Source organism: Apodemus sylvaticus, chromosome 14 (assembly GCF_947179515.1).
Source record: "Apodemus sylvaticus chromosome 14, mApoSyl1.1, whole genome shotgun sequence".
In the NCBI taxonomy this organism is placed as follows: domain Eukaryota; kingdom Metazoa; phylum Chordata; class Mammalia; order Rodentia; family Muridae; genus Apodemus; species Apodemus sylvaticus.
Window position 1 is genome coordinate 27632660 of NC_067485.1, and position 26345 is coordinate 27659004.

A 26345-nucleotide genomic window follows, 5' to 3' on the forward strand; every position below is an offset into this window, starting at 1 on the left:
ATCAATATTAGTAATCATTTAGTTGTGTTTTTAACTCTCTGTTTTTTGAGCAGTTTATATATAAGCATTGTTTTGTCTTTATTTTTTATTATTAGTATTCTTTAGTCTTCTTTTATGGTCTAGTGGTTATCCCCATCCCAGTCTGCCTTCTGACTCTTATTCATCCCATATCTCCTCCCCAGTCTCCAAGAGGATATCCCCATCCCCCACCCCTACTGCAGTAATCCTCCCCACTTCCTGGGATCTCCAGTCTCTTGAGAGTTAGGTACATCTCTCACTGAGGCCAAACCAGGCATCCTCATTAAGTGGTGTATGCTGCCTGGTTGGTGGCTCAGTGCCTGGGAGATCTCAGGGGTCCAGGTTAGTTGAAATTGTTATCTCCTGCTTCTAAGCCTTCCTCCTCCTGTCTTTCTACCATCCCTTTTGTGCCCACCCTGTCCCAACACCCTTTTCCTTTCTCATTGTCTCTTGTCACCAAGGAACCAAGGAACTACAACAGAGCTGCATTTTGTGTTTATGGAGAAGTTCTCAGCACTTCTGTGTCCTGGCTGCCCCAGACTTGTTCACTAAGGAAGACCAAAAGGCCCCAGAAGTGTCCAAGCCATTTCTAAAATTCATATGTTCTGTGTCTGCATTTGACTGAATCCCAAAAAGTGCCTTGGTACAGACCAAAACAGAGTCATGTAAGGAAAGGTCAGTGTATGAATCAGAACTGCCCATAGTTTAGTAAGGTGGAAATAACCTAGCAGATACTTTTATATATTCTTATATTAAATATTTTTGACAAAGCCTGAAGGAATCCAACTTCAATGGCTCGGAACAAGTCTGCAACTTGTGCCCTGAGAACTCACTGTAATTTGCATTCATATAAACACCTTCATTTTTTTCGTTAACTGAGCTGATTTAACTGCTAATTAAAACTAGTCAGTAAGCACAATGCAAAATTAATTAAAACCATTTAGTAGAAGGATGCAAATTAGGCGACTCAATGCGTTGGACGCTATCAAAGTCAGGAAGGCTCCTTCTTGTCATCAGGCAACATAGTTCTTAGGGTAAGTGCCTTCCCCAGGGAGAAACGTTAAGGAATGAAAATCATCCTGTTGATTGTATGATGTTTTATTCAGCAAATGTGCTCAAATTCAGCTGATCTGTTCAATGGAAAACAATAGGAGTAAAAGGCCAGCGTTTCGTAGGTATTTAACAGTCACAAGACAGTTTATAAAGTGAATACAACACATACAATAAACATCATCATTTCAGATCACATAAAGATAAAAATGAACACTATGTAATAAAAGAATATTACTTTGCCTAAAGATAGACACTAAGCAACCCCTTTCTACCCTTGGGTTTGAGACAACTTTTCATTGCTTCAACCTTTAATTGTCCTCTGTTGAGAGGTGACCACTTCTGCTTCTATCAATACTCCATTTTGACACTGTTAAGTATTCTTTCCTTACCATTATTTTCTGATTTTAGATCATTTCCATTTTTGAAAATCTTCCCACAAAACATATATGATATCAGTGAAGTAGACAGTAGGAGACAGGAGACACTTGGACTTAAATGTTTGTTCAAAATGGAAACAGGGAAAACTTTTCCTATAATTTTGCAATTTTCTTTCTTACAACTACTGATGGTGGCTTGTATAGGCAGCTCCATCTTTTTACAGGTAATTTCACCTCAGTGATTTTATAGCATCTATGGGTGTAGATAGTCATTCAGTTTAGAACAGATAGAGTTACATATGCACTGAATGCTGCAAAGCTGCACACATGTGCACACACACACACACACATACACACACACAGAGAGAGAAAGAGAGGGAGGGAGGGAGGGAGAGAGAGAGAGAGTATTCGGCTCTAAGCCCCATCACTACCATACTTAATGTGATAAAGAATGTGTACATTTTGTTTTGTTTGGGTTGAAGATTTATTTGATTGGTTTTTGTGATTGTTGGCTTGGTTGTTATTTATATTTTACTTATGTGCATATATATGTTGGAGAGAGTGAAAATGTACACCTGTGTGCAGATGCCCACATAGGTCAAAAAAGAGCACTGGATCCCTGGAACTGGGGTTACAGGTGATCATGAACTGTTCCACCTGATGCTAAGAAATGAACTTGAATCTTCTGCAAGAGCACTAACCATTTTTGACTATGGAGCCATCTCCTCAGACCACTGTTTATCTATTTGTTTCCTTCCTTGCTTGCTTACATCCTTACTAAGTAGATCAGGCTGCCCTCAAACTGGAATGACCCTCCTTTTGCTTTCTAAGTATTGAACTGCTCCACTATGCTCAGATTAATTAACAACTTAATAAATAATATTGAAAGCATTCATCACAGACAAAAGAAAAGAACCTTTTCGTGTAAATGAGTCTACATTTAGAGTCAGCTTTACCCTCTGTGTAGGTCTCTCAGATAGCTGTGCTTGCTGCTTTAACCTTTAATTTCAGCACTCAACAGGCAGAGAGGTCAGTGAAGCTCTCTGACTTTGTGGTCAACTTGTCTACCTAGGGAGTTGCATGACAACCAGGGCCACTCAGTGAGACATTGTCTCAAATAAAGCATCAGCAACAGGATCCCTGCACCTAAGTCTAAAGGAACATCACAGTAAAGGGGGAAGAAGGTTGTAAGAGTTGTGACATCTGCTGCAAGATTGTCTTGTATCTATGACTGGGAAGTTACATCCATAAAATAGTAACAACATAGCTGCCCTAAACAAGATCCAGACAAAGACACTAGTTGACATGCCTGTGTGGGTGGGAGAAATCTAATAAAACCCCACACCTAGAGCAAGAGTTACTGGCAACCAATGACTGTTGGGAAAGTAATGTTTAGTCTTCCCTAGGAAAGAGCCCCCAAGTTGGTTATCCAATGTCAAGCTCCCAGTCCTAAAATCATAAATACATGCAAGTTACACTAAAAGGCGTCAGAAGAGTGTTTTTACTTATTCATATGTATGTATACATGTGTAATTACAATAATTAAGAAAGGTGACATAATTTTGAGGGGGCACAGACAGCCTGGTGAGAGGAGGAGAGAATGATGTCAACGTAACCCACAAATACGACATTTAAAAATGAAATTAAATTTAAATGCAAAAATTAAATTATATTTAAGAATCAAAACAAAACCCTAGGATCAAAAACAGTTCTTCAAATAAAACTTCTGTGGAAATTGTCTTACAGTAGGCAGATGCTGGGGGAGCCATAGAGAAAGTACAGAAAATCTAAATAGAGAGAGGGCAGATGTGTGTCTTAAAACTTTTATTCTGGATTTGTTTCTACTGTTACCTAGGAAGGGAAAATCTATTCTATTTCCCTGTTAGGGTTTCTATGGTTGTTATAAATACCATGAACAAAGGCGACTTGGAAAGAAAGGGGTTTATTTCAGCTTATGCCTCCAGAGAGGGAACTGAGGGAACCACAGAGGGAACTCAGGATAGAAATGAAGGCGTTGACTTGGAGGAATGAACTGAAGCAGAAGCCATGGAGGCATGCTGCTCTGTGGCTTGCTTGCTCCTCATGGCTTCCTTAACCTGCTTTCTTATTCCAACCAGGATCACCTCTTCTTGGGTGGCACCAGCTTCAGTGGGCTGGGGCCTCCAACATCAATTACTAATTTAAAAAAACACTACCACTTGCCTACAGGTGATCTAATGGAGGCATTTTCTCAGTTGAGCTCCCTCTTCCCAGATGACTCAAACTTGTGTGACTTTGACAAAACATTAACCTAAGCATCATCTATAGGATTAGATTTTTTTCTATAAATGGTAAATTTCATTCAACTTTTGATGGTTTATCTCTTCAGCCACTGTTTACCACTTTCCAGTCTGAATTCCAATAACATTCTGTGGCTGGGGATAACATTGAAATCTTAGTCTTCCTGAATCTGCCTCCTGTGGGCAAGGATTACAGGTGTGCTACATCAGGCCTGGTCTAAAACTAACGTTTACTCTTTGACAGTAAACGTTACCTTTGCCATCCAGACCTTAGCTATTTGCATACAACCTCTTCTTATGCCAGCCACGTTTCTGCTTCTCACATTTTAATTACAAAAAAAGACTCAGTTTTGAAGACATTAGGATGACTTGTATAGCTCACTCTTTACTTCATATAAGATTTTTGGAAGGTTCACTAGAATCCATAAATCACTGTTGTATCCACTCTTAGAAAAGCACTGTATATCACCCTGATGGGACACAAACTTATGAGCTCTCATAGAAATTCATAGCAGTTTGTTCAAAAGCCTTAGGTAACAGAGATTAAATAATTCCTTAAAGCATAATTTATTTTAGTCAGTGCTGTTGGCTGAGTTGGATGACACCCAAGTTCACATGTCTAACCCCTAAGATATCATCATGGAACCTTATTTGAAGATAATAGCATTTTCATTGAGGTAACTGGGCTTAAAATGAGGTTCAGACTTAAGCTAAACCTACTATAGAGTCCTTATTAGAAGGTAAGATTAAGACCTAGATGTACCCAGAGAGAAGACACCATGTGCAAATCAAGTGGCGAGGAGTGGGAGTTCAAGACAAGTCTTCTCTGTTGGCCCTTTAGCTTATATAACTGGATAGAAATAACTCTTTTGTTATTTTATCCACCATGACTTTGGTTATCTTTCTATTAGCATAAAAATAAAATATAGTCAGTAATTGTGGCAGATGAGAAATTATTTTTAATATCAGAAAATTTGTAATGTTCACTGTATGCCTTATTTTTGGAAGACTTTTATTTAATTCTATTGCAAATTAAACAAGTGCTTAAGTCTTTAAAACAATGTACTCGTGAAATGCTCTCTGTTAGAGTAGAAAAACTCCCCAGATCAAGAGAATATAATGTCTAGACTAGAAGGAAACCTAATATTCTAGTTGAGTATGTCAATCACTTGACCAAGAGACCCCCCTCTAGGGAGGTAGGTTCCTTTAAGCCATGCTAAACACATAGGTGGAACCATTAATTAGTCCTTTATTGAGATAGCATACTTTTTTCCTCCTTTTCCTTTTTTTCCACAGAGAGACAGGGTTTCTCTGTGTATCCCTGGCTGTCCTGGGACTCACTCTGTAGACCAGGCTGCCCTCAAGCTCAGAAATCTACTTGCCTCTGCCTCCCAAGTGCTGGAACTAAAAATGTGCGCCACCACTGCCCAGCAAGATAGCATACTTTTACTACCCCAACTATCCATACAGCTTTGTAAGTCTATCCATCTTTCCAAACTGTCCAATATAGTGTAATTTCTCTTCTCTTCTGGGCAGCTCTTGAAGTTTCCAGCTCAACTGTCCAGGAGGGTTTTTGTTTATTTGTTTAGTTTCTGTTTTGTTGTTTCTTTTGCTAATACAATTGCCCTTGGGCTTCTGTTTGAGTCCATTCTTGAATTCTTTTATCAATGAGGCTAAGAATGGGTCCTGATTTCCAGAGTCACTTTTTTCTCAAGCAGAATAAAACCCAAGAAGTCAGCATTGTCTACAAAAAACTAATCTCCTCATGAAGTCTGGTGAATCTATCCTACCAATCAATTTTTTTCTTGCCAAACATTCTGATTAATCCAAAGGTGGACTGAATAAGTCTGAAGTAAGTATTGTAGAAACTTGGAAGCCCATCCTCCTCCTCACAGTGATTTGAGAAGGGGATATGAGGCAATATGATCTGCGTGGCAATTTTCTTACTAAATCATTTTTCTGCACATACGTACATACATACATACATCCAACATACATAAATGCATACAGTTTTTTGTTCTTTGCTATGTGTAACTAGATACCAAACCATTCCATAATCCTATTGAAATCCTTTTCTATAGAATGCTGGACATTTTACTATTTACTTTCTTTGGAAATCATTTGATTTCCCTATCTATATGTCGATTATGATGAATCTGAAAAAGATAATATCTATCTACATAAAACATAGGAAGAATATGCAGTAAGGAACTGGAGAAGATAATTTTCTGAGCAACAAACTGCTTCCCACATCTCTATCATACACACATACACAAAAATATACAAGGTAGTCTGGTTGGTCACTGAGAAAAAAAGAAGCAAACTTCTTGCTGGCCAGAGGCAAGATGATTGTAGAGATTCAGGACCACAAGGATCATGGGGCAGTTAGCTGATGACAAAAGGGCCCCACAACACTGGCTGGAATCCAACATAGCCTGAGTAAGCCTGATGTGTACCTCTGATCTAATGAGGAAAAGAAAACCTCTCTAGGCTCTTGATGAGCTTACCAGAGAGAGCTAGATCAACAGCTACTCAATGAACCCTGAGTTCACAAACCCTCTGTCAAGTGTACAGTCGCTGAAGGCTTCCTTTTCCCAGTTTCTACTCTTAGATTGATTTTTACCTTGTGAGTCAGTAAAGGAAATCCTAGGAAAGGATACAAAAAAAAATCTAAACTGGTTCTAGTTACAGAATTGTAACAAGACTGACTAACAGTTAAGAAAATCAGAACAAAAACTACATTTATACTGTCTATGTTCAAAGCAAGGGTCTTATTTGGGGGTTTGGTCCACACTGGTTTAAGTTTGTAGAAAGAGAACACTTATCTTTCCCTTTGCCATCACCCTCCACCATCCAGATGCCTCCGACTAGGAGATTTTGAGACTGAATGGAAAGATAATGAACAATAGGAGTTTATTTGGATTCTCAGCCTCAGGGGTTTGTTTCTTAGAGCTGTGGAAGCAGAGGTGGAGATTAGACTATTCAGCTTCCTGCCAGGTGCTGCAAACTAGACACACCTTTGGAAAGTGGGCTAATTGTTCTCAATTCTATTATGCATGTAAAATACACATGTAGAAAGTGCACAAGTTTAAGGTCTAGAGGGTTCCTATACCATAGAATCTCTCTCCCATGTTGACTAAAGTTTATGGCTTTTATAAGATTTTTAAGTCCTTCATGGATTAATAATCAGTGGACAGGGCTTTGGTTGGGATTGTGAAGGAAAACGTGTGGCCTAAAATCCCCAGTCCCAATACCGAAAAATAGAAAAGAAAAGAAAGACTAGACATGCCAGACACCACCCCTGAGTTTCAGACGACAGTGAAACAAAAGTGCATTAACTAAATTCCTACATTCTGGTTTTGTCAGACTAAAACAGGACTTGTAAGAATGTTATCTCTCATTCATTTAATTTAAATTGTTGGTTCATCTTTTGGTCGCTTAAAATGTGTATTCAGATAATTCTTTCCAGTGAAAAGTATATTGTAATGTCATTGACTCATGAACAGTGTTTACAGGGCACAAACATGGAGCAAGTATTATCCAGTTTTACAGTAATTGGTCTAAACATGTGTAGTGCAATGTCCTTACAAAGTTAAGGCGCTGTTGTATTACTGAGACAGGAAAATAGGCCTAAGCCTGAGGTCTGGAAGGCCCCACTCAAAGCCTTGATATACCAGCACATGCAGAAAACGAGTAGGCAGAAGAAGGGGCTGGAAACATTCAACCACACCCCTGGTACAGGGATAGAGACACACTAAGTTTGTGACCTATAGCTCAATATAATACTACAATGTGTACCCCTACATGAAGATTAAACAATGTTTTAATGCGACATTAAAGCTCATGAAGTTGTATACAGAACACTAAGGAAACTATAGAAATCCCACACTATGCATAACCCAGAGACCCTGAGCTAGTGTAGCTTAAAAACCGGACTCTGACCTGCTGAACGTGTCCCCACTCTGCTCTGCTTCTCCTTTGGAAGTGTGTCCTTACTTAACAAATCCACACTTTACTTGCTACTATCCAAGTGTCTTTCCAGATTTGTACATCATTCCTATTGCCGAAATGAGCCACTATCACTACCAATCACTTGGTAAGAAAGCAACCTAAATTTACAAGCCACCATTTGTGTCCCTTATCTGTCCTACTACAGAATTTCCATGTTTTACTACAGAAATGCTAACAGTTTTTTTTTTTTACTATTACACTAGACCCTTAAGAAATAGGCACTCTAGTAATTTTAAGTTAATTCATTAAATGCTTCTAGACTCTTCTATAGATAGCCTCCAAGAGCAACCGCATCATAGACTAGCTTCTTACACACACCTCCTCTAGTGTGAGATTTGTTTTTTCACCAAAACTTACATAAATTCTTTTAAGGTCAATAAAATACTAAGTCTCCTGCTCTGGAATCCTACCATCAATTGAACAACAGACCCTGTCAGCAGTAACTGTTTAGCCCTCAATAAACTCTGTGATTCAGTATTTGGAATAACTCACCCACAACCCCAAAGAAAGAACTTATTATGAAAAGGAATTCACTAGAAGGCACTCAAAGGTAGCACTCTTAAGACACAATACATTGAACAAATGAATTGTGCTTGTGTCAAAGAGATTCTTTGCCTTACACACATATGCCTGGTGTTAAACTATTTTATAAGCTAGGACAAGCCCCTCACCAGAAGCCAGAACCAGGCTTTTATGCTTCTCAATCTCCACAACAATTAGACAAAATCCTTCTATTGTTTACAAGCTTCTCAACGGTGCCACTCAGTTGCAGCAATGGAATATGAATGGAGACAATGGCTTGCCTCTCCCATCTGCTCCAGAGTTGTACAGACCACAGAGATCTCAGCACATTGTACCCACTGGGTGTCATTGCATGAGGAGTTAGTTGTCTTGAAGATCCTCACATAGCTTGATTATCACTCCATTGACATACCATCCCCTTAACCTCCCAGAAAGATCCCAGTTCCCATATCTTTGTGCCTCCCATACCCTGTGTGCTGTTGTGTTTCTTTTAATTACTCTTCAGTGCCAGTCACCATGGACGTAGTATGTACCTACAATGCATGTATGAATTCATATATGTATGTGCATGTACAACAGGCTCTCTTTACTCCCTTTACTAACTTTGTGAAGGCAGAAATGTCTCAGACTTATTGATGAAATAATAAGATTTTAATGTATGAATTTAACTGCTGATTAGTTTTTGTCTTTCTATTTCATGTATTTTGTATTATTTACCAATACTATCTATTAATAAATTCAAAGACTAGTTTTTTTCTAGATTAAAATTAATTCCTTCTTCACCCTCTGTCCAGTTCTATAACATCAAAATGATCAAGCCTAGAAGAAGCAAAATCAAAAAATTCTATGCTGTATAATATTGACCTAGAATAACATCAAACCAGTTGAAAAACAAAGAAACTTAAATTTATCAGGAGCTAATTAGTGTGGCAATGTGGGGAAACACAGATTAAAGTCTGTTTCCTGTTGGGAGATGGCTCAGAGGTTAAATTATTTGCCATGCAGGTATGAGTACCTAAGTTCAGATCTCCCGAATCCTTGTAGGTCCCCAAAAGGTAGCAATACTTGGAATGCCAGCACTAATGTAGGAAATGGAGGATGCAGCCAGGAAAAGCCCTGGAAGATGTGGGCCATAGGTCTGTCATACGTACAAGAGAAAAACCCTGCCTCTGAGATGAAGATGAATACACAAGATTATTATCTCACATCCACACGTGTGCTGTGACACATGTGACACACATTTACATCCATGGAAATAAAGACATGAACACATGCATACACATGTACGCAACACTCATGCATATGCACACATGCACACACACACTCTATAAAAACAAACAAATCTGGGTTGCAGTATGGCCTGGCAAGTTAAGGCAATTTCTGTCACACTTGACAATCTATGCTAATCCAAGATACCACATGGAGGTTGTCACCTGAACCAGCACACACACACACACACACACACACACACACACACACTGTTCCAAAACTGGGCATAGTGACAGGCATATAATCTCAGTATTTAGGAGGTAAAGCAAGAGGATCAGGAATTCAGGTCAATTTCTACTTTAACTGTAGAATGAAGTCAAGAGCAACCAGCGCTGCATACAATTGTTGAAAAAAAAATCTAAGATTTTATAAAATGACAGTTCCATTGAGATGACCTCACTTGTTCTTCAGGGATGGTGATTGGTAGTAGCAAATGTTCAGCTGTCTAGTAAAAAGGGGCTGCCACATCCTTAGTCTCTGGATAGTTTAGGGGCAAGACCCTCATACAAGGGTCATCTGAGGTTCCACCTGTTTCAAAAACAGCCTCTCACCCTTGGGTATTGGTCAGGTGGGAGAATCTTCATCCCTGCTCATATCTATCTTAGATCTGTATAACAATAGACTCCTGTCTCCATTTAAAGAGCTCCAATCCAAGCTACTAAACCTCCTTTTCCTCTGACAACCACTTTAATCCAAAGATAGTTTTATGAATAGCATCTGCAGAGATAAAACACCAACAAAAATTCTCAATAAAGACTATCTTCTACAAAAAGAGCTACCAGAGGTAAGTGTATTCTTTGAGTTTACTTTGGTAGATATTTCATCAAAACAATTTACGTCTACCATTAGGTGATCACTACCTGCTAAACCCTTTAGCAAGCTATCATTCACCATGAATCTGTGAACCTGCACCGGTTCCTTATGAAGGGCCTTTGGTGATTGTTACATGTTCCTGTAATACTGATATTCATCAGAATAATGTATAAGAGCTACATACTCCCTGTCCCATGGAAATTTCTGTCTTACACCCCTGATCAAATCCCAAACAACATAATCAGTAACAACCCAAAACTATGTAGCTAAAGAAAAGAATGAAAGCAGTGAACCAGATGAAATTCCCAACTGAGCCACCTGGAAACCTGGTTTTCCCATTACCAAATGAGCCAGGTAGGAGAGAGAACACAGAACATTGCCGGGACATAACTTAAAAGTGACAGTCACAGATATGGTGATTCACTAGTTTCGTAAGTGACTACAACTGTCCTGAAAGTTGAGGTTGGCATGTCTGTGCATGCGGGGAACCCACAGGGGAGTGACCCAACTCTTTGTTCTCTGTAAGTCAGAGGTGTTTGCCAAGAGAAAGAGAGTGGGGCATTTCTCGGGACTCCTTTAAAAACATGTAAAGCTAGAGCTAAAGCAACAGCAGGCATGACCTCTCTGCGAGGCACACAGAAGAGGAGTGACTGAATGGATTATTTTATTTTATTTTATTTTATTTTATTTTATTTTATTTTATTTTATTTTATTTATTTTTGTGGAGCTAATCACTACCAAGGGTCTAGTGGGATATTTCAGAATTCCTATGATACAGCTCCAATCTCCATTAAATAAGCTGCATAGATAAACCCCTCTGTCAATCTTTATTCTAAACGCAAGTTGAGTCCTAACGTATCATGTCTAACAGTGTAAAAAAAGATACTCAAATTTTCCGAAGCCTGAGCAGAAGCCTCCAGACTGTAAGAAGTTCAGGCTTTGAATCCCTTCTCTGCCCACATAGAAGGAGTCTTTGGAGCATGCTGTACCTATCAGGTAGATCTGATGAGATCAAAAGAATGCACAAAAGGAAGACAGAAGAATCTGGAGGAAAACGACATGGGATTGCTGTAGGTCTTCATGCAGTGGTGGGACTTCTGTGACATTTGTGACCTAGCATACCTGTGTTAATGATCCCACTGGACTTATTGATTAGAATTTTCTATCTGTAAAAAAATTGGGGTACTGTAGTAGTCATCTGTGTTCAACCTTGGTGCTTGACCTAACAATCCCTTTGAGCATAAGTTGAAACGCTCAGTTCAAAAATATTTGCAAAGATAATAACAAACCATCAGCTTCTATCAAAGCCAAAGCCAATTGTAGTGAGAAGACAGCCTTTCTCATTGGCCACAGAATGTCTACCTGATGATTTTAGAAAATGTTTGGCTTTCTGACTATATTCTGTCCTGGAGTTGTGAAAAGTTTGTATTGGAACATGTCATTTTGAGCATCTTGTATCTGTGTTTGTGGAACATGATCATTCATATTTGGCTCAGAAAAAAAAAAAACAATCCACTAGTCTGTGATAGATAAGAGCTGTGTTCTAGCATCTGTATCTGTTGTCTTTATTCAATTCACAGAGAAGTAGGACAAAGATTATCAAAGACAGGGGAATCAAAAATCTGCAACATCAAGCAGAAATTCTCTTGTGTTTCAGAGACCGTGTTAGCATCATCCTGAAAAACTTAGTAACTCAGTAACTAGGGGGCTTATTGAGCAAGCATGAAGACTTAATTTTGTCCCCAGTGTCCATTTAAAGGACATCTGTAGCACAATATGCTCATAATCCCAGCACTGGGAAAATTTGGAAAGACTTGGAAATGGTCTGTACAATGAACGTTAGAAAGTATGAGATTAATTTTCAAAAAAGGATATGGACAAGGAAGAGAATAGATACAGTAGAAATTTGAAAGAGGTATGTACACCTTAGTCAAAGAGAGAATTCTAGACTTGTGAGTCAAATCAGAACAAGGGAAATCTCTTTACACCTTTTCTGAAACTGTTTTCCAAAACTACTATCCAACACTACATAAAAACTACATGTCGGTATTTCAGAAATATTAAAACATCTCCACAGAGAACTAAAAACTCACCAAGAGACATCATAATCAAATTATACAACACAATAACAAAGAGAAATATAGTCATTAAAACACAGACACAATGACTGAAATAATAAATTTCTCATCAGGCACCATGGAAGTAATAAAAAATAATAAAAATTGACACATATAAAGTATTTACAGTGAAAAAGCCAAACATACAAAACAACAGTGAATGCAGGAGTCCACACAGAGAGAAATTTCCATTTAGAAATATAGATTAAGCTCTCAATTTCCCCAGCAGACATGCCTCCTCGGGACTATCCCTAGCGATACAACAGAGCACCAGATACAGCCTCTTTCTTTGTGTCCATGTCTTCTGTGCCTCCCACAGAGCATCCTGTCTTTACCTCCTAGAAGTCAGAACCTAGATCTATAATCACCCTCTCTTAGCCAGGGTTGTATTCCTACACAAAACATCATGACCAAGAGGCAAGTTGGGGAATAAGGGTTTGTTCAGCTTACACATCCACATTGCTGTTCATGATCAAAAGAAGTCAGGCCAGGAACTCACACGGATCAGGAACTTGGAAGCAGGATCTGAGGCAGAAGCCATGGAGGGGTACTGCTTAATGGCTTGTTTCCCCTGGCTTGGTCAGCTTGCTTTCTTATAGAAAAAGGACTACCAACACAGAGATCGCACCACCCATAATGGGCTCTTCCTCCCTTGATGCCTTACAGCTAGATCTCATGGAGATATTTCCTCAAGGAAGGGTCCTTTCTCTGAGATAAACTCCAGCTTGTGTCAAGTTGACACACAAAACCAGCCAGTACACGTCCCAAATCCCAATGCCTAGATGCATTAAAAACACAATAATATCCAGGAAAATATTTCTCCACTAGAGTCTAGCTATGCCACCACAGCAGGCACTGAATATTTCAACATATCTGAAGTATGAGAAACAGATCTTAAATTACCTATATGGAGGTAATAGAGGTCCTTGAAAAGGAAATGAATAAATCTCTTAATGAAATCCAGGAAAACACAAAGCGATATTTAGACAAAATGAATAAATCCCTTAAAGAAAACTAAGGAAAAAAAAACTGTTGAAGGAAATGAATAAAACTATTCAAGACCTGAACATGGAAATAGAAGTGATAAAGAAAACTGAGGAAATTCTGGAAGTGAAAAAAAAATAGGAACTCAAACAGGAACTACTGGGGCAAGCTTAACCAACAGAATACAAGAGATAGAATAGAGAATCTCAGACATTAAAGATACACTAGAAGACATAGATACATTGTTCAAAGAAACTGTTAAATATTTTCATTGAATTCTAAAAAGTCTTTGATTCCTTTATTTCTTCCTTGACCAAGGTGTCATTGAGTAGAATGTTGTTCAGTTTCCATGTGTATGTGGGATTTCTGTTGCTTTTTGTTGCTATTGAAGACCACTTTTATTCCATAGTGATCTGATAGGAGGCATGGGATTATTTTGATCTTTTTATATTTGTTGAGGTCTATCTTGTGACCAATTATATCATCAATTTTGGAGAAGGTACCATGAGGTGCTGAGAAAAAGGTATATTCTTTTGCTTTAGGATAAATTGTTTTATATATATATAAATGTATATCCTATATATATATATATATATATATATATATATATATATATATATATATATATATATAAATTATTTATATATATATAAACATATATATATATGTTAAATCTAATTGGTCCAAAGCTTCAATTAGTTTTACTGTATCCCTGTATAGTTTCTGTTTTCCTGATCGGTCCATTGAGGAAAGGGCAACAATCATTGGTCATTAATATTTCTCAATATCCATGGTCTCAATACCATAATAAAGAGAAACAGACTAAAAGGTTAGATGTAAAAACAAGATTCAGGGCTACACAGAGAAACCCTGTCTTGAAACAAAACGAAACAAAACAAACAAACAAACAAACAAACAAAAGATATTCCAAGCAAATGGACCTAGGAAGCAAACTGTGGAGCCATTTTAATATCTAACAAAGCAGATTTCAAACCAAAACTAACCAAAAGAGAGAGGTAAGGACACAGCACATCAAAGGAAAAGTCCAGAAAGATTTTGGACTTTTTGTTTTGTTTTGTAGCTCTGGATGTCCTGGAACTCACTCTGTAGAACAGAGTGACCTAAGACATAGAGAGATTCACCTACGTCAACCTTCCAAATGCTGGGATTACAGGTGTGCACTACCACTACCCAGCAATATTTTAATTCTTAACATCTATGCCCCAAACACACACACACACACACACACACACACTTTTGTAAAAGAAACACTACTAGAGACTGAATCATATATTATCCCTCACACACTGATAGTAAAAGACTTCAATACCCCTCTCTCACCAAAATACAGGTCATAAAGAAAAAACTAAACAGAAAAATACTTGAGCTGGCAGACAATATAAACCAAACAGACCTAAGAGATATTGACAGAACATTTCACTCAAATACAAAATATACCTTTTTCTCAGCATCTCATGGAACTTTCTCCAAAATTGACTACATACTCAGACACAAAACATGTCTCAGCAGATACAAGAAAACTGAAATAATTCCCTGCATCCTATTAGATCACAGCACATTAAAGATGGATATCATCAACAACAGAATCAACAGAAATCTTAGAAACACATGGAAACTGAACAACTCTCTACTGAATGAAAAATTAATGAAGGCAGAAATAAAGAAAGGATGGACTGGTGAGATGGCAGAGGTTAATAACATTGAGTGTTCTTCGAAAGCTGAGTTCAATTCCCAGGAAGCACGTTGTGGCTCATGACCATCAATAAAGAGATCTCATGCCTTCTTCTGGCATGTAGATGCACATGTTGACAAAGCACTCTTACATTAAAAGATTCATGTATGAATATTTTTAAAAAAATGAAATGAAAGACTTTCTAGAATTCAATGATAAAGGATAAACAACATAATCAACCTTATGGAAAACAATGAAAAAAGTGCTAAGAATAAACTTTATAGTATTAAGTGCCTACTTTTAAAATTTTGTAGTATACAAGTTAGTTAGCACACCTGAAAACTCTAGAATGAAAAAGAGAAAACATACCCAAATGAAGTAAACAGCAAGAAATAATCTAACTGAAAAATGAAATAAAATAAAAAGAGACCAATTTTTATGAAAAAATGATGCAAAAATACACAATAAAATACTTGCAATCCAAATCCAAGAACACATCAAAAATATCTTCCACCATGATCAACTAGGCTTCAACCCAGAAATACAGGAGTGGTTCAATATTTAAAAATCAGGAAATATATTCCACCATGAACTGGAAGGAAGGAAGGAAGGAAGGAAGGAAGGAAGGAAGGAAGGAAGGAAGGAAGGAGGGAGGGAGGGAGGGAGGGACGGAGGGAGGGAGGGAGGGAGGAAGGGAGGGAGGAAGGAAGGAGGGAGGGATGGAGGAAGAAGAAGAAGAAGAAGAAGAAGAAGAAGAAGAAGAAGAAGAAGAAGAAGAAGAAGAAGAAGAAAGAGAGAGAGAGAGAGAGAGAGAGAGAGAGAGAGAGAGAGAGAGAGAGAGAGAAGTCAGAAACAAAAAAAAGGCCTTTGACAACACCCCTTCATGATAAAAGTCCTGGAGAGATTAGGGATACAAGGGACATAACTAAACATATTGAAGGCAATTCACAGCAAGCCTTTAGACAACATCAAATTAAATGGAGAGAAACTCATAGCCATTCCACTAAAATCAGAAATAAGATGACAAAGTTATCTACTTTTCTCTAACCTATTCAATACAGTACTTGAAGTTTTATCTAGAGCAATAGGACAACTAATTGAGATCAATGGGATACAATTTGGAAAGGAAGTTGTCAAAGTATCATTATATGCAGATGATATTATAGCATGCACACAAACAATCAAACAAATAAAAAACTCAGGATAGCTTAAATAATCCTGAATAATAAAATAACAGTTGGAAATGTCACCATCCCTGATTTCAAGCCATACTACAGAGTTATAGTAATAAAAATCCACATAGTTCTGGCATAAAAAGTAAACCTTCTGATCAATAAAATCACATTGAAGACTCAGCCATAAATCCACACACCTATAGATATCTGATTTCTGATAAAGAAGCCGTACATATACATTAGAAAAAAGACAGTATCTTCAATAAATGGTGCTGGGCAAACTGGTTTTCTGCATGTTGAAGAATGCACATAGATTCATATCTATTTTGCTGCACAAAACTCATGTTCAAATAGACCAAAGACCTCAACATCAAACCAGATACACTGATGCTTCTAAAAGAGAAAATGGAGACTAGCCTTGAATAAATTGGCACATCTGAACAGGGCACTGATGGCACAGGCACTAAGTTCATGAATTAGTAAATGGGAACTCGTGAAACTGAAAAGCTTCTGTAAGGCAAAGAACACAGTCAACCAAGCAAAGTAGCAGCCCACAGAATAGTAAATGATTTTACCAACTCCACTTCCATTAGAGACTTATATAAAAATACCTCAAGAAACTCAGAAATCAAAAACTAAATACCCCAATTTAAAATTAGGGTACAGATCTAAGCAGAGAATTCTCAATAAAGAATTCCCAAATAGCTGAGAAACAAAGAAATGTTCAACATCCTTAGTCATCAAGAAAATGCAAATCAAAATGACTCTGAGATTCTTGCACCTGTCACAATGGCTAAATTCAATTAACACAAGTGACAGTCTATGCTGGTGAGACTGTGGAGCAATGGGAGTCCTCTTTGATTGTGGTGGTGGTGGTGCAAACTTGTACAGCCACTATGGAAATCAATATGGCAGTTTCTCTGAAAACTGGATCAATATACCTCAAGACCCAGCTAAACCACTCTTGGGCACATACCAAGGGATGTTCCATCCTATCCCAAGAACACTTGCTCAACTATGTTCATAACAATTTTATTCAAATTGCCAGGAAGTGGAAAATAATCTAGATGTCCCTCAACCAAAGAATAGAAAAAGAAAATGTAGTATATTTACACAGTGGAGTATTACTCGACTATTTAAAAAACAATGGCACCATGAAACTTGCAGGCAAATGGATGGATCTAGAGAAAAAAATCATCCTGAATGAAATAACCCATATTTAGAAAGAAAAATATGGATTGTATTCACTTATAAATGGATATGAGCCAAAAAGTAAATGATAACCGAGGTATAATCTTTTGACTTGTAAGGTTAGGTAATAAGGAGAGCTGGGGGGGTGGTACACCTGAATCTCCTGATGCAGGTGGAGTGGGGCAGGTGGGAAAGGAATGGTAGCGGTAGTGTTGGGGGGAGGGGGGTATGGGATAAAGAATAGAGTACGGGGAGAAATGGCTGAAATTTGAGAGGGGCATTTGGAGGTGATGGTGAGGAAGCCTGGTGCAGTGCAAATGTCTTGGACTGTATGAGGTTGATCCTAGGGAAGAGTCTCAGTAATTGGGAGGTGCAGTCTGAACTGGCAATCTTTTGTAGCCAGGCAAGGCTCATTGTAACAGTATTGTGTCATATTCTATTAAGTTGTTGGCCCAGGGGGTTCTATGGAAATTTGCAAGCAATCATGACTGATGCTCAGGAAGAGAGTTGCTCTCTGAAAATTGACAGTTGGGCGCCATTGTGAGGATGATACAGTTCACTGAATATGGAGAGGTCAAGATGAGGCCTGAATGGAGCCTTCACCCTTACATTCCAATCTCTGCAGGCTCCTGAAAGAGAATCCTGGATACTAACCCAGCACATAGTGGCTCATACAGTCAGAAGTTGCTAGTACAGTGTATGTAGGGGACTGTACCAGGATACATGTTGAAACCACAGTACAAACAATTAGTAATAACACCTATTTATATTTATCCAATAATAGAGATAAAATTAATTACATTACTCAACTGGTACAGAATAAGACCTAGAAATAAAGCAAAGATCAAACAGACTTCAATTTAAAAATTAATACATACTACTTTTAAACTCAATTCTACTGACTTATCTATTAAACATTAATGGCCTAAATATTTCTTTTAAAATGCAGAGATTGACTTTATCAGCAATACAAACTCATGACCAAACCCTAGGAAAGCAACGTAAACTATTAAATGAAACTATATTTAGATATAAAGACATACAGACACCAATTTCTAGCTATAACTTGGGCGTTCAGGTCTTAGTGGGAGTATTTTCACTCAGAGCTTCAGTGCTCTTCTGTTGATTGGTTGTATTATACTGTAGCATAAAATTGGTACTTACTGTCAGTAAATCAAGAAGTTATTGGGATAAAATATATATACAGATTCCCATCCATGTAATAATACAGTGTCACTTCAAGGTCATTATGATGGATAACCATATGAAAACATTAACATTTCCTTCTTGATTTTCTCTCTCTCTTTCTCCCTTATTTAGTTCTTCCCTCCCTTCTTTCTTCTGCAACACACTGTGCCTGTTAAGCACTTGCTGAAGCAAGGGGCTTACATCCCCAGCTAGTCGATTCTTAAAAGCTGTTGATATAATACCACATTCACACAGACTCTTCTTGCAAAGGTTAGGGGTTTGCAACCCCATAGGAAGAACAACAATATCAACCAACAAGACCCCCAGAGCTCCCAGGGACTAAACCACCAACCAAAAAGCACACTTGGAGGGACCCATGGCTCCAGTCATGTATGTAGCAGAGGATGGCCTTGTTGGGCATCAATGGGAGGAGAGGCCCTTGGTCCTGTGAAAACTATATGCCCCAGTGTAGGGGAATGCCAGAGCAGGGAGGTAGGAGTGGGTAGTTGGGTAGATGAAGAAACACCTTCATTGAAGCAGGGGGAGGAAGTTAGATAGGAGGATTTGGGTGGGGGCACAGGAAAGGGGATAACATTTTAAATGTAAATAAAGAAAATATCCAATAAAAATAACAACAACAAAAACATCAAAATTTCTTCTATAGTTCAAAGACTAAAACAAAACTAACAAGAAAGGGGGAATTAAAAGACCTGCCCTTGCAAAAAAAAGATAGATGTAAAAATGTGGTTAACTCAAGCACTAGGTGGTTTTCAGGCAACCACTGAAACATGGACCCTTAAAGGAGAGATTCATGGCCTTTCTGTTAAGTAATTACAGATTTGGCACCAGCAAAAGCTTCAAGGCAAGATGTGGAGTTTTAAGTAGCAAGTAATTACCACCACTATATGTAGGCCTGATGACCTATCAATTATTAATTCTCTTGGCATACTTCTGCCTGCCATGTCTGTGGCTGGGCAAGTGAGCCAGCAAAGTTTCAACAAAAGTAAGCTTCTGTTACAGCTGGAACATTTCTCAATACTTCATTTTAATTGTGAGATATGGTTACATATGTGATTTGTGTGTGTGTGTGTGTGTGTGTGTGCGTGTGCGTGTGCGTGTGCGTGTGCGTGTGTGTGTGTGTGTGTGTGTGTGTGTGTGTGTGAGAGAGAGAGAGAGAGAGAGAGAGAGAGAGAGAGAGACCCAGAAATGATTCAAGAAGTATACTTCTGTGTTCAGTAACACAAAAGGGATGGAATGCATTCCCAAATCATGTAGTACTACTAAAAAAAATAATAATCACTCAAGACACCACAATTTCTTCTCTGTTGGCATCTGTCCTGCTACAATTTCAGTCCTAATGTTCATAGACTTACTTGCAGCATTCAGAAAGTTTGTCAAGTTCTTAAAATAACAGTGGCTGGAGGCTTGTTTGGCTTGGGCTATCTCTGGGTTGCCTCTTTGACTAAAGTCAAGCCATTGCAGCAAGTAGTGCTGCTTCAATTATACTTATTTGATATTTTTATTTTGCTAGCACCTTTGTTCTTTGCATTTCAATCTGTATTCCTGTGTACTTGCATTGCAAGCTACACCCACACACTCCTCTTCTGTTTGCAGATTAGTCCAATGTGGTGGGCCTGACCCAGCCCCTGCACCCCAGGAAGTGTCTCTAAACAAAGCAAATGGAGTGCTCATTCAGAAGATACACCCCGGTGGTTGATACTTTTACTATTGTTTGTTTGTTTGTTTGTTTGTTTGTTTGTTTCTGAAGTCAGGTTTGGGTAGCAGTTCCTAAATGATAAAAAGCTGTCTTTCATCTTGTCATAAGTAAACACATTTACCAATAAAAATAGACTGGCTAATGTTTAGTTGTTTTGTTGATCATGTGACTAATCAAGACAAGGAAATCCCTGCAGTTCTTTACATTCAAAGGATTTGGACTGCTGAGTAGTCTTCACGCCCAGCATAAATGTTGTGTGCAGATTTATTCAATGATTCACATTTTACAGGTGACAGCCCCTTTTATCACTCTGGCAATAACTGAAGATCAAATTTTTCTCCTCAAGAGTCTATGGCTATAGACCATCTAAATAGTCAAGAAAATTGTCTCATGTCAAAGAAAATTACGAATGAAAAAAATTATCTATTTCTTTCTGTGGAAATGTCAAGATGTATTCCCACAAAGGGAACATGTGATTCCAATAATTATATACAAAAGAAGGGCAACAGCGAGCCCTCTATTTTCTTGGACTAGGAAAAATGATATGGTGCCCCAGGTAGAATGACATACTTCATTATCACATACCATGCTCTACATGTGTTTGACCTTAGATCTCTACTAATATTTCAGATTTTCCTTTCCCCAGAAGAGCCTTAGACCCACTTGCTTGTGTCTAATATCTGCTTTTAGCTTCTGAAGTAAGGCTAGTTGTCCCACCTCTGTCCTTTGGGCAAGCATCTCACATCAGCTCTTCTCCTACTTAAAAAGCCTATCTCCTATGTTTGTTAGCCTTAGAAAGAAAAAAAAATCTGTTTCATACTCCTACTTCACTGAAAGTGATATAAATCACTAACTTGTTTGAATAATAAACAAATAAAAAGGTATATAATTTTTCATTCCCGTCTAAGAAACTGGAATCTTATTACTCTGAATGCTGAGCTATAATCTAATATTATCAATATATACTGAACAATCTCAGCTTTCTCAATCTGTTTGCATTTGTAATGTAATATTTCTTGCGAATGATTCTTTTAAACAGTCAAACTTGTCTGTATCACCATGTGGTGATGTGTGGCTCTATTTTTTAAAGATAATGAAATGTTGGATGAGTCTCTGGTAGCATTCTTGGGTTCAGTCGTGCTTTTATTACCTCTCCATCTGCAAGAGACTATGGCACTTAACAAAGCAGCTTGTCTATTATTATATTGCCATGAGTGATAGAAAGTAAAGGTTAACATTTGAAACATATCAGATTGTCACCAACCATAAACATTTTGAAACATCCCTCTCCAAGTGAGATAGAACAAAAGACAGCAGAAAATCACAGTTGTAGGATCTCTGCAGGTATCACTACCTGCAGGAAACAAACTACAAAGAGATGAGACTTACAGCTGGACTTAATCAGTCTGGATCAAAACTTTTGGAGAGTCTGATTCCATGTTTGAATTTTCTTATACATTTGAACATAACCAGACTTCGGGGGAAAAAAAAAATCTCCACATCACAATTGTCACAACGAGGTTTCAGGGATGACTATATCAAACCCTGCTTGTAAAGTAGCAGAAGCTACTTTATAATAAGAATGAGAATAGTAATTTATAATAATATTTTATATAGTAATATTATTAAATTTATGTTTTATAATTTATATAAATTATAATGATAGTTTATATATTATTATTAAAATAATAACATTATTTTAATAATAATTTATAATTAAGAATTTATAATAAGAATTTATAATAAGAATGAGTTCTGCTGCCTGATAACCAGGGCTCAGGACTAGGGTATAGAGAAAGGCTTTGTAATTCTCATAAGGATACTTTTGATGAGGATGCAGAGTAAGTGTGACCTTTTTCATGGCCTTTTTCATATGTCTTATTTACTGAGAGAGAAAGCCTAGGATTAGGATCTCAGCAATTCTCAGGATTTGGGGGAAATACAGGTGGAGGCTGGCTCCAAAACAAAACAAAACAAACAAAAACAAATTCAGCAAAAGATCACCAGGTTGTTTGACTACTTATACTCAAGAATTTCAGGAAGGCAGGTGTCCTAGTCTTCCTTCCATTGAAGAAAGTAGGCCTGTGTGCTTAGCAATCTTGGTTTGCTGGTTGCTTATTTTAAATTGTGCTTCATTTATGACAATGAACAATTAACACAAAAATAATAACATATCTGGAAAAGATGTGTGGATAAAAGAATTAGAGTCTCTTCTACATCTACATCTTCACTTGAGGGTATTGTGACTGATGCACATAAGACCTAGCTGCCTTGGGGATTTTGCTCTGACTTACATAGGTAAAAACATTGAGGTGGGTCCAGCAGATGACAGCATGGGATACCAGTAGAAACAAGAGTACTTTTAAAAACAGAGGCGTGTATGGCTGCCAAAGGATTCTGAATGGAAAACCTGCAGATGTACAGCCCACAGCACTGTATATTATGATTGGTATTAATGTATCCAATGAGATAATTGAATTGTTGTTCTTCATAGCCTCATTAAAGCATTTGGTTTTTCAAAAGAAAGGAAGGAAGGAAGGAAGGAAGGAAGGAAGGAAGGAAGGAAGGAAGGAAGGAAGGAAGGAAGGAAGGAAGGAAGGAAGGAAGGGAGCTAAGGAGGGAGGGAGGGGGAGAGAGAGAGAGAGAAGAAAAGAAAGGAAAGAAAGAAAGAACAGAAAAGAACAGAAAAGAAAAGAAAGAAAAGAAAAGAAAAGAAAGCCTGGCTGGATTCAGCACCCTTTGAGGACTGCTTGGTGTAGTGTTGGAGTGCAGATAAAAACACTGGGAGACAGCAGTGTGACAAGGTACAAGCGTAGATTATGCCAGGCTGACTTGTTCTTTGCAGGAGTAGGAGTAAAGCGGCACCTAGGCTGTGGCCCGATATGGGTCCTTCATGACCTTTGCAGACAAGCGAAGCTTAACAAAAGCAGAACGTCTGTGACTAGAATTTGGCCTAAACACACTGTTACAAGTTTTCAGCATCAGAAAAGCATATTTTTCAAGTCAAGCTAACCTGGTTTTGTGGTCTTTGTGGCAGGTCTTTGAGGTCTGTTGTTTTGAAAACCAATATACCCAATAGGAACATAAATCTCATTTTACCTAAGACGTACAAATATAAATATCAAGACTCTGCAAACAAGTTTGGAAGCTGAACAATAGAAAGAATGGGGCCCTGTTTTTTTATTTAACTCATATTAAAATCAATAGTGAAGGCAGAAATGGGGAGGGATCAGCTTCAAACACTGCACATTTTAAATATACTAAGATTCACAAGGCTTTCTCTCAAGCAATAGACTCCTGTCTCTAAGGCATCTGACAAAATGATGCTTATTCTCAGAGATATAGGCAACCTACTAACCTTCATTTGTGTGTGTGTGTGTGTGTGTGTGTGTGTGACTGTATTTGTGTATGAATGTATGTATAGGAAGATGCATGTGTGTATATGTACATATGTATGTGTGTATGTGTATGTTTAAGTGTGTGGATGTATGTATGAATGTATGTGTGGGGAGGTACATATTTGTATGTGCATATGCATGTATGTGCATATGTGTGTGTAGGCATGTGTGTGTGTGTGTGTGTGTACATGTAGCACAGATAACTCATGTTTTATAGGAGTAATATTTGAACTCAGAATGCAGGATGCCATTACTGTGCAACAAGTGCTCTATTTATTCATTGAACATGCTAACGGCCCAGCGACAATTATTTAAATATAATTTTTGTTGCTTTATAGTGTTAGAAAATATTATTACACTTCATTTTTATAAACGTTATTTACTGGCCCAGTGACAATTATTTAAATATAATTTTGTTGCTTTATAGTATTAGAAAATATTATTACACTTCATTTTTATAAATGTTATTTACTAAGTGCCCTATGTGTATGCATATGCATATGCAACATTTTACTATTTCAATCAAACTTTTTAGTATGAAATGGTAAAGAAGGAACCCCTATGACTTTTTTTGCTACTTTTACAAGGACTATCTGAAGGTTTTCTTTTCCGACCATTCTGATGGTCTCTGTCAGCTCTTCTTACACAAATATTTGCTAGACTCCTAGTGTTAAAGATGGAGTAACGTCTGTTTTTTTTCTAGCCTCGCACTTATCCACATAACAGTGAGGCTACAGCAATGTGGATTCTTCTACTGAGTAGGCAGCTTCTGTTTCCAAACCCTCAATTTCTTTGGAATGAAATTTACAATGAGAAGTTCCTGGATCAAGCCCCAAAGCATTGTAAAAATTGCTGGCAAATGTAAGAAGCAGCAAAAGAGGTTAGAGGGAGATCCTCTGTGTAATAATCATGGAGATTTAGGTTTGGAGAGAGTTGCTCACTTGCATGTTTTAGAATAAAATCCAAAAGAGAAAGAAAAGGCCTCTACAAATTACCTGTAGTGGAAATTGCGGGTTATATTGTATGGAGAAGAATTCTTAAAAGTTTCCCTGGGCTTTGCTTCTGTCTGGAATTTGGATTTGAACTGGAGTGTGATTTTGGAAGGATGTGGTAGAATCTGGAGATGATAGAGGAGGGGGGAAATTAGGTAATGGGGCCGTGCCTTCCTAGGGGACACTGGAGCTCAGCTCTCAGCTGCCTCTTGCTGTTTTCTTTGCTCCTGGCTGACATGCAGTCCACAGCTTTGTTCCATTACATGCTCGCGCCAGGAAGGACAAGGTTATCACAGGCCCGAAGACCAGCATCTTTTCAGTATGATGGGAAAACTGGTTCACCCACTATGTTTCAATACTAAAGACATCAATTGATTAGTTACATACATAACATATATGTTCAGATATATGCATATATATGCATATAGGTAATATATGTATATATACACATAACACATACATGTGCATATATGTGTGTGTATATATATATATATGTATACACACACATATACACACATACACACATAGTGTCCTCCCTATGAACACAAAGGAGTAATTCCATCATTTAATGCTTGACAAGAATCTTAGATTTTCCTCAGAAAAAGAGCTATTGTCAGTCATAATCTTTGATGACTCGTTTTGTAATATGTTGATAATACCCATACACAGCTCACGTCCATCCCATGGTAACACAGAGCTCTTTTGCTTCATGGCTAACATGAGGTTACAGCATTGAGGTCCCAGTTCTCCAAACTTCATGAACACTCTTCCACTATCAGGTTGCTCTACTGAGCTCTACTGTTTGTGATAAAAGCCATTTTGTTTATGTTCCCTTTCTTCAGTGTTCTATGTCAGAGCTGTACATGCGACCTAGATCTTAAGATTGATTGCTTTCCAGTCATTTTTTATGTCATATGCAGATCTTGAAGAAGACGATGCTAAACGAAGCCAAATCTGAAACAATATATGATAAAACATCCAAGCATCCTTTTGAGCCCTGAATTTCTGTGTTCGATGTTGTGTTCATGTCATTTCCAAAATTAAAGGGCAACGTGATGGCATCTGTCAGGAGCAGGTAAAAACCAGATATACAAAGAAGTGGTGCGCATGTCCCTTGTCCTTTTTGGATGTGACCCACAGAAAACTATAGAGAATAGGATGTGTCAGAGCAAACTTGCACAGCAATTCTTGTCTAGTCAGGTTTTGCTGCTGAGGATGGCAGTCCGGCCTCATGGGGACCGATCACACGGTCTTGCACTGGGCCAGATTCCCCAGCCTAAGTGGTCTCTGCTCACCATGTTAGTTTTCTGTACTGGTCTTTTGTACTCTGTACTCTGTTCTTTTCTGTACTCTGTACTTGGGTTTGAGACATGAGCTATAAATAACTGATTATTTTGCAGATGTCATAAAACAACTGTTGCTTAACTCAATGATGCCGTTAGAGGGTGCCTGGCATTTTAAACCTTCATCCTTTCTCCCTGGATGCTTTCTGGAGCTAGGATATGCTGGGCTCTCGGGACATGGTTTTGCTGCAGGCACATGGTACAC